A 14,572-nucleotide genomic window follows, 5' to 3' on the forward strand; every position below is an offset into this window, starting at 1 on the left:
TAACAATGGAAAAAGGGTCAGAATGCAGTAACCTTTTTATAACACAAAAGAACTAAAACTTGTTCATTTATTATAAGACCACCACTTCGTTTATCTAACTAACTAATTTTTCTAGGGGACAATCTTATCCTCTATCTTGGTAGATAAGTCATGTGCCAGAGGGGCCACCTCATTCTTGATGTCCTCCGGCTCGGTGTTGGAGTAGCTGAGCACGAAGCCTTGGCTCATCATGCATGCTACCTCTAGCCGCTCCCTCGAAGGATGCACCGAATGACGGTTTGCCCGATAGATGGGCCGAGAACCGCCATAGGTAAGGAGGGATACGGAGCCTTTAGAGTGGGGCTCCCATGGCCCATTTAGGCCTAGGAGTTCAAAGGTTGGCCCACCGATGGGTTCACAACTGCTCAGAGGCGCCTTTAGAGTGAGGGGTGGAAAGGGATGGGCCCGCTAGTGGCCAATACCCAGGTGCACGAGCGCCACAGACATCCTGGCCCATGTTCGAGTCTTGGTCGGTTCACAGTCCATGGTTTTTCCTCAAAGAAAGGTAGTGAGCCCTTGGGACCGGTCGAACGGACCCAAGAACTATATGGATTGGCCACCAAAAAACTAGAGTCGGTCACCAGCTGACCCATGCCGGGCCCCCATGAATAGGAAGTTGGGGCCCCACTCAGACTAGCCCATTAACAGCTCACCAAGCACCATGATTCATTCATCAAGGAAAACATGGCACGGGTCAGCCCCTTTGTTTTATTGAAAAAATGCTTGAGGGAGGCGATCACAAGACGAGCTGATCCCTCGACCGGACCCCTGCTACATGTGGGGCTCAAGGGAAGTTGGACTCATAAGGAGATTGAATACGCGGTCGCATGATGATGGTGGATCGATTGGATCCTAGGGAGGGATCAAAATCAAGAGAAATCTTTTCTGGTCCACCAAATCCTACAGCTACATGTTCCCAAGGAATCTGATCATGACATAAGGGAATTGCAACACTACCAAGACACCTCACGGGCTACAAAGGGACACCGAGGCCCTCAAAGTCCTCCCGCTAGAAAAAACCCTCTAAAGAAGTATTTTACTCCTTCGTAGGCTCAGGGGCTACTATCGGTATCGATATTAGGGATACCCGGAGGAAGGAAGTTAATGGCCATGAATGTTAATTCGCCCAGAGGGTCCAAGACATATTTAAGGTCTCGCCCAACTCAGAGGGCGTGGGCTCCGTCTTGACCGACCCTGAAGGGACGGTTTCTGCCTTGCTAGACCCCTCGGGCATGGCCCCGGGTCACCCAACCCCGAGGGTACAAGAGCCATCTTGCCCGACCCTGATGGCACGGGCTCTGTCTCGCTCGACCCCTCGAGCACGGGCTCCATCTCACCCGACCCCTCGGGCGTGGGCTCCGTCTCGCCAGAACCCTCGGGTGCGGGTTCCGTCTCTCTCGATGGGATCCATACCACCTCCAACCACTATGGGTCTAAGAGTACAACCCCAGGGTCAAACTTCTGACACCGGGAGGGAAGCGGGCACGTCTTGACCTGACTCGTGGTCATGACGAACCATACCTGGGGGCTCACATCCCTAATAGTGTCGGGCATGCTGGTGCTGTGCTGCCTAATCCCCATATGGCTTCTGACAGGAGCAGTGTTTTCCTAAACGCTAAACGGTAAACAGTCGGTCACCTACCGTTTAGCTATTATTAGGGCAAAACGTCCCATTAAACGGGCTAAATGGCCAATTAAACAGGGTAAACGGGCGATTAAACGGAAACGGCGAACCACCATGTAGCGTTTACACAGTGTTTAAACGGGCTAAACGACCGTTTAGGCGAACAGTGGACAGGAGTACCTATTGATCACGTCGTCCGCCGAGACGGGATGGGACGCCATGACCAGCTGATGACGTCGAGGCATGGCACCAATGATGAACAGGGCCGCGACGTGGAGCCATCTCTGTCATCATCTATAGGACCGGCGGGACACACATAAAGGAGATGAAGGACACCGCGACCCTAGAGGCCTTCTTCTCCCTCGCTTTTCTCCTTTTCTCTCTCTTTCTCTCTCTGTAACTTGCACCTTCCCTTCACCTATAAAAGGGGAGGCACGAGCATAGGGCTGAAGGAGCTAAGCAAGACTCAACTCCGTTCGATCTTTTCACCAGAGACTTGGGACCTTCTCCCTCTCTCACCCGTTTATAACTTCTACTACAAACTAGTGAGCAGCAGACTGGACGTAGGGACATTCTGTCCAAACCAGTATAAATCCTTGTGTCCTCCGAGCACACCATCCGGGCCAGATGCGCAGATATAAATTTACTAGCCGGTGGTTCGAAACACCGACAAACGTATGTTCAATGAAGATAAACAGCTGACGAAAGCTCAAAAGCCATTTGAGAGATGTATTAGCGAAGGTGAATCATAGGAACCTTGTACTCTCTCATTGTTCTCCCACCTAGCTATACCTTACTAAGTTATCCTTGAGTTACTTGCACTTGCTTCATCACCCTTCCTATTCAATATTTGATTACCCATGTACACTATTTATTTGGTGCTACGTTGTGGTGAACATTAAGATCTTTTATTAATTATCATTCTCTACTTGAGCATAAGAAATACCAACAATAGCTTATATGCAGGATGGTACTCCCAGCACAGAGATACAAATAACTATTTTACTGACGGTACTTGTTGGGTTGGCAATGTCTTTATGATGATATTAAGGGGCTCGTTGGATGAGAGCCTAGGCCAGGCAACTCACGCTAGGCAGCACACCTGGCCTAGGCATCCAAGATCCAACGATTGCGTGTGCCAGGCAGCTCTGCGCAGCTATGAACCAAACAGGCCCTAAGAAACCATGGCAATAGATTCATTACATGCTACACTTAGTATAGAAATGTGCTTGAACCGATAGTTGTAATGAGCATATTGTTTTGATTTCATGTCAACACTTGAAATATATTTAATGTTCATGCATTGTGAAGACAGATCTAGGTACAAATAGAATGTTACAAATTTCTTGCTCAAAGTCACGGTACACCACACATTCAAAACTAAATTATCATGGTATTATTTTTCCCCGTTGTAACCGCATGGGCATAATTCTAGTGTATATATATACACACACATATCTAAAGGATCTTCCAAGGGACATGCCCCTCTACCAATGGCAACTACTAATGATGTTATTGACCTGCTAATTGATCACTAGGAAATATTATTTCTAACATTTTTTTATACTAGCAAACATGCCCGTGCGTTGCAACAGGAGAACAATTTATTGCATTGTCGGTGGCATGAGTGTGGCTGCACGGTAGAGCTGTATGTCGGCACAGTAGCCACGGTAGCATGCATGCCTAGTGTCACCGCGCACGGCCAGGCAACCTATGACAGCGGTGCACCGACCATCGAGAAGACATGGGCTAGCATTGCGTAATGGTCGCGATTGAGCGAGCACACAATCCTTACAGTGCCTTGATCGACCGAGATGAGCGACGTGCATGAGAGACTTAATTGTGCCATCAGCGCACCCGACGACACAATAGTTGGAGGTCAGCCTTAGGTAGCAGTAGTTGGATGGTCAATCGACAGCTCCACTATCGGTATTCCCAACAAGAAGTCCTCATAATTTCAATGTGTCATCTGTCTTGCCTCATTGTTATTGTTCTCCTGCACCCACTTAGGGGCTCCAATTTTTATAGGGCCATAGTTCTACGACAATCCATTGCGCATGTGCTAATGAGATTCTAGAGGTGCAATGGGTTAGGACCTTGGAGAGGGAGTAGAACAAAGCTACTTCTACGACCGACACAAAGACGAAACTGATGACAAACACATGGATTAGGAAGCGAACACATGAATATAACTCGACCTAGTGGTTTAGTTTTAGATATAGAAGCATAAGTAAGAAATCAAAATGAGAGGCACTTGAAAAGTGTTTATTTAGTGCTCAATTAGAGATTATTCGGTGTCTTTTCTCCCTCTCTCTTTCACAACTGCTCACATAGGTCATATATATATATATATATATATATATATATATATATATATATATATATATATATATATATATATATATATATATATATATATATATATATATATATATATATATAGGGAGAGGCTATTCAGTAGCCGGCTACAAAATAAGTTATTCTGTAGCCACCTCCATTTACTATAATTTTATATACTAATTTACCATAATGTCAATACATATTTACGATAGTTGGGTTACTATAACACATGGGGATATTTACCATAACATTATATTAAACCACTTAGTAAGAAGTTACTATAATCTCGTAAATTAACATAGTAATTATCATAACTCAAAGTGGCTACAGAATAAGTTATTCTGTAGCCAGCTACAGGATAGTAGTTCTATATATATATATATATATATATATCATTGGGAATGCGAGAATCATTTTACATCGATTGATCTATCTCGATCGCTTACACTGTTCATTAGGAATACATGGGACAATCATTTTTGCATCCATCGATCTATCTCGCTCGTTCTACTCTTAACACGTTATCAGACGCGCACGCTCTCCACTGACGCCGAGAGAAGGGAAACAGAAGAAGTTCGCCAGGGGACTCGCCGGAGAGTTGGGTGGCGTCGCTGTTGAAGGACTCGCCGGAGACAAGATCACCGGCGTCGCTGTATCCCCTGCACGCACGCTGTTCTTTCCTGAAAAAAAAAAGGCCGGTAAGTGTTCCCTGGAGAAGTTGCAGTTCCGACCACCGTCAACAGAGGGACGAAATCGAGAAGCAGAATGCTACGCTCGTCTGCTATGCTCCTCCACCCTTCGTCCATGGGCCATGGCCGGCCGCCTGGCCGGTGCACACGTTCTTAGGCGATCTCTTTGGACAACGCCGTTAAGAAGGACGAATAGAAAACAAGATCGGCCTTGGAGATTTAACGGTAACACAAGTCACAGAAGAAGAGGCAAACCTGCTTGCTTCTACAAGAAATTGATCTCCAAATATATGAATAGAAGGTACGAACTTGTTGAATGTGTTCGTCGTTGATTACCTTTCTGTTGGCACTGTACGTAGTTCTCGCGACTGTGTGCCTGCGCCCTTTCCACGCGATGGTCGCAAACCGATCCACGCTACGACGAGGTTGCTGTGGCTCAGAGCGACGGCGATGGTCGGAGCTCGCCACGACGCCACGGCGGTTGCCGCTCCTGTGCCTGATGGCCCGTCGTTGGTGGCACCCTCCCACACCCACGGACGCGGCCCCCGCGCTGGCGCCTCGCGCGTGGCGGCTAGCGGCTCCCTGCGCCGGCGGCTGGCCACCCCGCGCGGCGTCCTCGGCCCGGCGCTCGAGGCCTCACGCAGCACACACAGGTGGCGACGGTATCCATGGCCGAGTTTGGCGCAGGTTGCAGCGGCGTCCGCGGCTCGGCGCTGGCGGCCGGATCCACGGTGGCGGCGTGGCCTTCCGTCGGAGCAGAGTCGGTCGTGCCGCTTCGACTCGAAGCACAGGCGACTGCGCCCCTTCGGCCCGGAGCAGAGGCGGCTGCGCCCCTTCGACTCGGAGCAGGCGGCTGCGCTCGCTCGGCTCCGACCTGGCAGCGGCGCCCCTCCGACTGGAAACAGCGGCGGCGTTGGTGTCACGCCATGAGTCCGTGACCCGTGAGTGACCCGTGAGTATCATCCATATTACATTTGGTTTTATATTTATGTCCGGATTCAGATTCGAATACGGATAGTCTTAACTATATCGGATAGGATACGATTGGATATCGATATTATAAATATGTGATTTGAGTATTCGAATACGGATACGATATCGGATGTTGGATATCTGGACTCGGATATGGACAGATCTCAACCCCTCTAAATGGATTCGGTTTCAAATACAGTCGGAAAATATCCATACCATTTTCAGAACCGTCCGTGGGAGGGGATGGTAAGGGATAAGATTGTGCCCTTTTGCACCTGAACCCTTCTGTTTTTCTCTGAATTATATGCTAAGCCTATTGGATTATTACTGTATTCTTATTTTATGTTTAGCCTCAATACATCACTTCAATATATTGCATTTATATATATCCTATAAATGGTCGTTTTAGACCTCGTATCTAAATAAATTATGGTGCAATTATTTACCTAGTGTAAATATATAATTTTGAGGCATATCAATTCTCATAAATTGCATCATGATATCATATTGCAGATGAATTTACTATATTAATGTTTGGACATGTTGTCTGTGTCTAAGATCTTCTGTTCTGTTTTAGTCATGGACTCTGACAGTATCAGTATGGTAGAGTTTTACTCCTATACATTGTTTTGTTTTTAGACCAGAAAATTATTCATGCCTAAACATACATAGTTTGTCGATTTTGATCTTTAGCAATTAATTCTAATTGCAACAAAATTGATCATCTTAATTAATTGATAGTTAATTAAGGTTGGAAGAATTTAGGCTCATATGAGTCAAATCTGGAAAAGCAAAATGGCAGCTAAACCATTTTTGCTAGTAAGGTTAACATAGGAAGTGGATTTTGCTTTGATTCTACGGGATTTTACATAAATTATACCACTACACAACTATAGCACTATATGCTTAGTAAATTTAGTACAGTAGCATGTTTATTCCTGTACTTGGTTACCCTTGTTAATTTGATAATTTTTCTATAAATTGCATTTGAACAATGGTAAATCCTTGTAATTAAGATTTTCTTAATTAATGATGGATTAAATGCAAAATCATTCAATGCATATTTTAGATATATTCGGGATTATAACACAAGTGATGGAGTCCTAGGCACTTGCTGCGCTTAATTCATCTTGAATTATTCGGTCTAGAGACCATGCCTATGGCAGCGATTATTCGCCCATTACTGAGAGGTCTACATCATGTTTATTTTAAACTTGATGATTACATATATTATGTTGCCCCAAATAAGTATTTTAGAAATATGAGAATAGTACACTTTTATGGTGACTACCATCATTCATTATTAAAGGTTGTACACAGGTGGTAGAGTTTTAGGCATTGGCTGCGGTATATTATACGAATATATCAGCCCAGAGACCGTGCCTATAGCAGCAATTTATTTGCCTACTACTGAGAGATCTACTTTATGTTTCAGAGAGATTATCTACAATGTGTGTGCCAACATTAATAATGATTGTTCGTGACAGTCTACATATCTTGTGATTACCTCTAATTGCTTGTGAGATTTACAGTTTTGTTTGACAACCTCCAACTATCCAAAACAAAGTGACAAGATATAGAACCCCCTAAACTTTGTATTGGATACAACATCACCATAGTGGTTTTTAATTTACCTTAGGTGTAAATTAATTGAATCAATGGTCTGTCACATGTTGTGGATATTAACTTTAGAGGACTCTGATGAACTCGCTCTTGATGGTATCAATATCCCACATGGACAATGGACATTGACATTGGTTTTATCCGATAGACTTATGGAAGCATTTAATGAACCTCAATTAGGGGTTGCTTTCATTATAGATCAAAGGAAATGGTGCCTTATTGTTGCTAAGGTACTACATCCATCAAGATCATCGATAAGATTACCTTGTGGAAAAAATACACATTGTTCGTGGCTCACTCTTTAGGAGTTTTATGAACAATAAATAAATAAACTCATATAGCTTGAGGCTAATCATGAGTGGATCATGTCTCTAGTTTTTCAAACTATTAAAGACTATGATCATATTGTTCATACAATTTGCTTCCACTAGTAAAAGCAAAAGGCCTAATGTGCAATATGAGTGATGGCAACGTGAACCCAAGAATGACAAAGAGTAATGTGTTTAGCATAGCGCTAAACAATGTCGTACTCTTAAATTTGTAGTTGATCTATATCAACATTATATAAGGGATGAAATAGGAGCTACAGAAATAAGATATGAAGGGTGCTTCAATCTTAAAATCTGAAGCTACATAGGAGGTTGATTGTTTATGTTGGATCTTATAGGATCATATAGCAACACTTCTCTTTTTCTCGTAAAGAGAACATCACATAGATGGATAACAAGATCATCGAATATACTTCGAATGATTTGTTTTTGAGATTTGGTATAATCTCACTGGTCCTGTTGATAATATATGATAATGCCCATCAAAGATGTTGTAATACTTGTGTTGTCAATGCATAACTATTGTGGGTATCATATCGATGTATTTAATACTCAGTAATATTTATGGATTTCTATATATTAGACGAGAATCTCATTAAACTCTTGTCATATATAGATTTTATGGGAATCATTCTAATATGGAATGATATGTACCTAGTGGACATATGTACCACAAACACTATAATTAGGGAAGCAAAATGTTTCTGGATCTTATGACAAGAAGAGGAAATATTTTGGCCATCGCTGATGCGATGCAATGATCGTTTGACCTACTTTGCCACTATCATTCTTCCTTAGATACTGAGTTAGCAATTAAGGATATTTAATTATGTCCTAACTCAACTCGTATCTTACTAAATTATAGAGATATTCAAATGTGTTTTCGTATGAAAACACAAAAAGACAACATTGGATATGACATATAAATAATAAGATAAGTCTCATTTTGGTTGTATTTTGCATACAACCATCCCCGTACAACATACTGCGTATAAGATAATTTTTCATACCGTTGATGTATTTTGGATTTGGAATGAACAACTTGGCCATCATATGGGATGAGGTGAAAAATTATTGGTGATTCTTTTGGTCATGATTTTCCCCAAAGTGTGGAAACGATAAGTGCCACAGGAAAAATAGATTTTAAGACCCTCTTATCTTAAAATCAGATTGAGTGTCTTAGATTCATTGATCATATTCAAAGAGAATATGTATGGATCCGATACAAAGATTGTATGGACAGTTCAGGTATTTTATGGTTGTGAAGATACATATATAAGATGATCTGAAGTATGTGAAGTATCCACACTCGTCCATGCATTTGGTAAATAATGGCTCATGGTGTGAGCTCATTATTCTGAACACTACTGAATTTTTATGCCAACAATGACGATTGTTTGGTATAACAAAAGTTTAGTTACATATCCAAATGGATAAACGAAAATTTATGAGTATGACAAGGTCATAGCAGGGCCATCGTTAATTACTAAATTGCTATTTGCCAACTTCGTGTTGGGGTCAGGTAGATTTACACACTCCTGATTTGAGATTAACTGCATATATGCATTTAGTACGTGGGAATCCAAAAAAATTCCTATTTACATAAGATTGAGTACGTTGTATACATACCAATCTCATCACCATAGCATACATTAACGAGTACACATAAGAAACTAGGGGATCAATGTGAAATTTCAATCTTCGTCGATTGTTAAGTATTTAGATCCCTTATGGAGGATCTATTTATGACCCGCATGCTGGTTTTATTTTGATAATGAGCATTTCTAGGCATTAGGGGGAGATTTGATGTACCATATATAATGCTAGGAAATTATTTAGAATGCATCAGACTATTTCAAGCTCAGGATCACATACTAAATGAACTAAATTTTGAGTTCAAAGAATCATTGATTTGCATAATATTGCAAATAAACTGTCAAATGCATTTACTGGTTACTAAGGTATCTTTTAAACCTATTAATCTTTTGCAAGTATATGCCTGAAAGAGTAGTGGTACCAAGTGAAACCACTCAACTCCCAATTATAAAATAAGAAGGGGAGAAGTATGGCCATAAAACAGGATTATTCATGCCAAGCAATAGCAGGTTTTCCTTCTAAGATAGTAAATGCAGGTCAACCTATGGTTGGTGACACCTTGTGGGTAAATATTAATTGTTACCCAGTGGATGGATGTCATCCACAAACCTAGCTCAGAGGTGCACCTAAATACTGATGTTGGGATATCGAAAAGCCTTGACTCTTATTTTGGGAAGTCACGATGAGTCATTTAGGGTACTTTGAGTTTTGATAACAGGAGAATTATATCATAGAAAGGCTACATGTGTCGACACGTACTTCTCTGAATAAACTGTATACAACATTCCAAGTCATCCAGTCAATAAGACCATGGCAGAGTGCTTTGCTCACTCTTACTAAAACTTATTGAGTTATGTAATACATGCAGAGATAGTCTTACTCACCAGAAAAGAGGTGTTTTTGGCTATGATGCCAACACCTCATGGTACCTTTACTGTGGGTACAAAAGTGTTTTCATCCTAGAATGGATTGAGAACAATGTGGTGGTGAGATCAAAGCAAGACTAGTAACACAAGGGGTTTATGCAAAGCCCATGCATTGATTTTCAATGTAAATTATTCTCTATAGTAAGTTATAAATTTCTGATACTATCTTTTGATTGGCAGTACAAAAGCATCTATCTTTGTAGTTGATAAATGGTAGATGTAGTGATCACATATATTTATATGATCACTTGATTTGGTGTATTGGTGAAGCTTCCAAGAAGGAGTTCACATACCCAACCCTCATATACAAAATCACAACATATATTATGTATAGCTTAAGTCAATATATGGCTTAAAGCAGTTAAGTCAAATTTGGTACAATTGAGTTTGTGTGTACTCCCTAAACTGAAGGGATACAAGATTGATTACACGTGGTGTTCATTTTGAAGTCTTTGATTAGATTTCATAGTGTTATATGATAATCAATAATCTTGACATCATTAGTGATGAACACATATTAATAGCACGTTGTAATCTAAAGACGAAGTTTGAGATGGAAGATATGGACTAAACCAAAACTTTATTTTGTGTTTATGATCCAAGCATCTTCTCTCAGGATTTTGTATAAAAGCTATCTATATCCAGATCATATTGAGTGATTCAATATGAAGGTATCCTATGGTTGTTCTACCTCATGATAGAGGAAGATTGTTTTATGCCATAGTGACTGAGATGAGATATTAGGACATGTGGTCCATTTATTTCTATGCTATGTATGCGCTAATAAATCTTGCAAAAGTTTTTGGCCGAATATTATTATTTTTGCAATGATTTGCTATCTAGTAGCAGCGCTACTCCTACCAAATGTTGGTGGATTGAAGTTAAGAATATCTTTTGATATCTCAAATAGCTTGGTGTAATCCATGATCCGATTATGTGGATATAATAATTCTGGTTATCTATAAGATCCCCAAATTCTAGATCATTGAAACAGGCTTTACATAAATATAGAAAGACCATTTTTTATAGTCTTTGAATAGATATTTAATGGTCAATTCCATTAATCATTCTAACATAGTATTGTACAAGGCTTCATATGAATGTGAATGGCTTGACAGAATGATATATCACATACTGAAGTTATGTGGTGTTGATTCTATTGAAGATAATGCTACTTGTGTTGTGTAGATGGAGACAAGATATACTTAATTCAATATTTTTGCACTAAGATGGTTCTGTTTCATAGGTAATATGGGCATATAAACATTTGTAAACTAAGTCTTGTGATAATCTTGTAGAGATATTCACAAAGTCTATCATACTCCACATTTCGTATGTGTTGAGTGCATTTGTATGAATTTACTTCAAGGTTTGCTAGTATCAGGGGAGAGTCTCTCTGATTAATAACTTGTTGCAAGCATCATATTGCACTCTTTTTTTGTATGAGTTTTTCTCTTTAGGTTTCTCATATAAAGTTTTTAATGATGCAATATCAACACAAGATTATGTTATATCATCTATTTTTCCCCACAGGGATTTTTGGAGGGTGATACTATGACATATAATGCATTGCACTCTTTTCTTTATGTGAGTTTTCCATTTATGATTTCTCATATAAAGTTTTTGATGAGGCAATGTCAACACAAAGGTATATGCTATATCATCTAGTTTTCCCCACCGGGGTTTTTGAAAGATGATATTTGAAGCATATTGACCCTATGGTCAAGGTGTTTTTAGACTTAGGCTTTGGATTTATCTCAAATGGTCTAATAACATTGGTGATTGTATATCATGGTGTTTCTCCTTATTTTTTTCACTGGGTTTTAAGGAGTTTTGCCTGGTATACCGATATTACTTTGGTTTTTCCCATAGGAGTTTCCAAAGATTTATAAAGATGCATAATAGATGAACAGTAAAGACTACAAGGAGCTAATTGATCAAGGGGGAGTGTTGAGAATTATTATTTAGTGCTCAATTAGGGATTATTCCAAGGGGTGTCTTTTCACTCCCTCTCTTCTCTTTCACACTTGTAACCACCCACATGGGCCATATATATATGTACACACTGTTCATTGGGAATACGACGAAGAATCATTTTGCATCGATCGATCTATCTCGCTCTCTCTACTCTTAATAGAAAGAAAACACAAAAACCATGGAAAAAACAGGGAAAAACTTGGAGCAGGCGAAAACTTTGGGTGAGAAAAAAGGAAACAAAAAAGCACGAAAAAACAGTTGACGGAAAAAAATATGAACAAAAAATAGAAAAACAAAAAAAGATGGATGGAAATAAAAAACAGAACCATGTGAAAAACAGAAACATAAAAGCGTAGATATATAGATACGACAAAAAAATCTATACTAAAAATATGATATTATATGTTTACTATGTATCCTAGTTAATAGGAGTGTAACAAAACTGGTTTGTTATTTTTGTGAGTATTCTATGATTTTCTATTATTTTTAGAATTCTCATATAGTTTAATAAAATAAAAGAAAACAAAAAAGAAAGAAAAGGGCTACTGTGCGGCTGGGCCACGGGCTTCAGCCCAGCCCATAGCGTAGCGTAGCACAACCAGGAAAAAACACGGACACCCTGCTGCCTGCCGGACACCGAATAGATACGAATAAGGAGCGGACATAAAAATACGAAAAGAAACGGACAGGAAAAAAACGGGACTTCTAAATATCTTCGGAGAGATTGCTGTTTGTATTTTCTTCCAGTTTTTTTATGGTCCAGATGTTGCTAAGATTCGTGCTCACCTAAATAATAATTCCCCTTTTTGTTGTCAGTTTGTGGGCCCATCTAAGTTTTGTGTTTGTCGCTCCCTTATCCCGCTGCTTTCCGTATTAAAAAAATTAGGTTATTTAGATTCATGTCATTATATTTTTTGATGTTTGGAGAAACATCATTACTATTTGTCTATTTTAAAGCATGCCATTATAATTTTTTGTTTCCCATAAATATGCCACAGAATACGTATGGACACGACCTGGCCCCAGCTGCAGGCGTATACGAAGACGTATACTTCATCGTAGCCTCTCTCCCCTGTCACTGACACGCGGCCCCACATGTCATCTTCTTCTTCCTTCTCTCCTCATCTTTCCTTGATGAGCGTGTCAATGGCGATGGCGAGAAGCAGCAGCAGCAGCACGCGGGTGAGTGGAGCTCGCAGCCTGGGCGACGTGCGGAGGACGCGGCGCACGGAGCTCGCGGCCAGCGCAGAGCGGACGAACTAGGCGGCGCATGGAGCACGCGGCCGGGCTTGCGAGCGTGAGGGCGAGCTGCTTGCAGTGGGCGTCCGAGCGCCCGAGCAGGGAGCAGGGACGCTGGTGGCGAGGCGTGAGCGGTCGCGGGCCATGTCTGCCGACGTCTGGGAGAGGCCTGGCCGGAGCTACCGCCGGCCATGGCGTCGGTGCGGGGGTTCGGGCTCGTGAGCGCGAGGGAGAGCTACTGCAGCGGGTGTCGAGCTTGCGAGCGGGAGCAGCAGGCACCGGCGGAGAGGCGCGAGCGACCACGGGCCATGGTTGCCAGGCGTCGAGGAGAGGCCTAGCCAGGAGCTCCCTCCTGCCATGCCATCGCGGGAGGCTAGGCGCGCGAGCGGCTACAATGAGCGGTCAGGCTCATGAGCAGGAGCAGGCGACGCCGGCAGCTAGGCACGAGGGGCCGCGGGCCATGGCGTCGGTGCGGGAGGTCGGGCTCGCGAGTGCGAGCGGCTGCTGCGGGCGGGTTGGCTCGCGAGCAGGAGCGACGCGCCAGCATCGAGGCACGAGCAATGTTTTTCTAAACGGTAAACGGTCTTTACACGGTCGCCCTTCGTTTAGTGTTTAGGCTATTTACACGGTGTTTAAACGAAGTTAAATGGTCTAAACGTTTTTGTATTTTTAAAAAAAAATACATATAATTATATATGTGCATATAAAAAATCAAGTATTCTAGCATTTATACATATTTATCCGAGTAAAAATCAATTATTTTGGTATGTATATATATTTATGCATGTGAAAAAATCAAATATAGATATTTATGCATGTAACATATCAAGTGTACACTTTTATAAATATAATAAACTTAAGTATATAAATTTATCCATACAAAACTAAACTAGATTTACCTCGTGTTCGCCTAAACGGCCGTTTAAACAGCTGTTTAGCATGTTTAATGCTGTTTATCTCTGTTCCATTTTAGCCGTTTTTTTTCGTTTTTTACCGTTTAAACGGTCAACCGTTTAATTTCCGTTTACCCTCTAAACAAAACAATTTACCACCGTTTACCGTTTACTAGCCGTTTAAACGACTATTTAATCCGTTTAGGCGAACACCGGACGCGAGCCGCCCAGGCCACGAGCTCCGCTCGGCCACGTGCTACTGCTGCTCGGCCGTCGACGCGCTCAGCAAGGGAAGATGAGGAGAGGAAGAAAAAGAAGATAACAT

Source organism: Miscanthus floridulus, chromosome 18, assembly GCF_019320115.1.
Source record: "Miscanthus floridulus cultivar M001 chromosome 18, ASM1932011v1, whole genome shotgun sequence".
Taxonomy (NCBI): Eukaryota; Viridiplantae; Streptophyta; class Magnoliopsida; order Poales; family Poaceae; genus Miscanthus; species Miscanthus floridulus.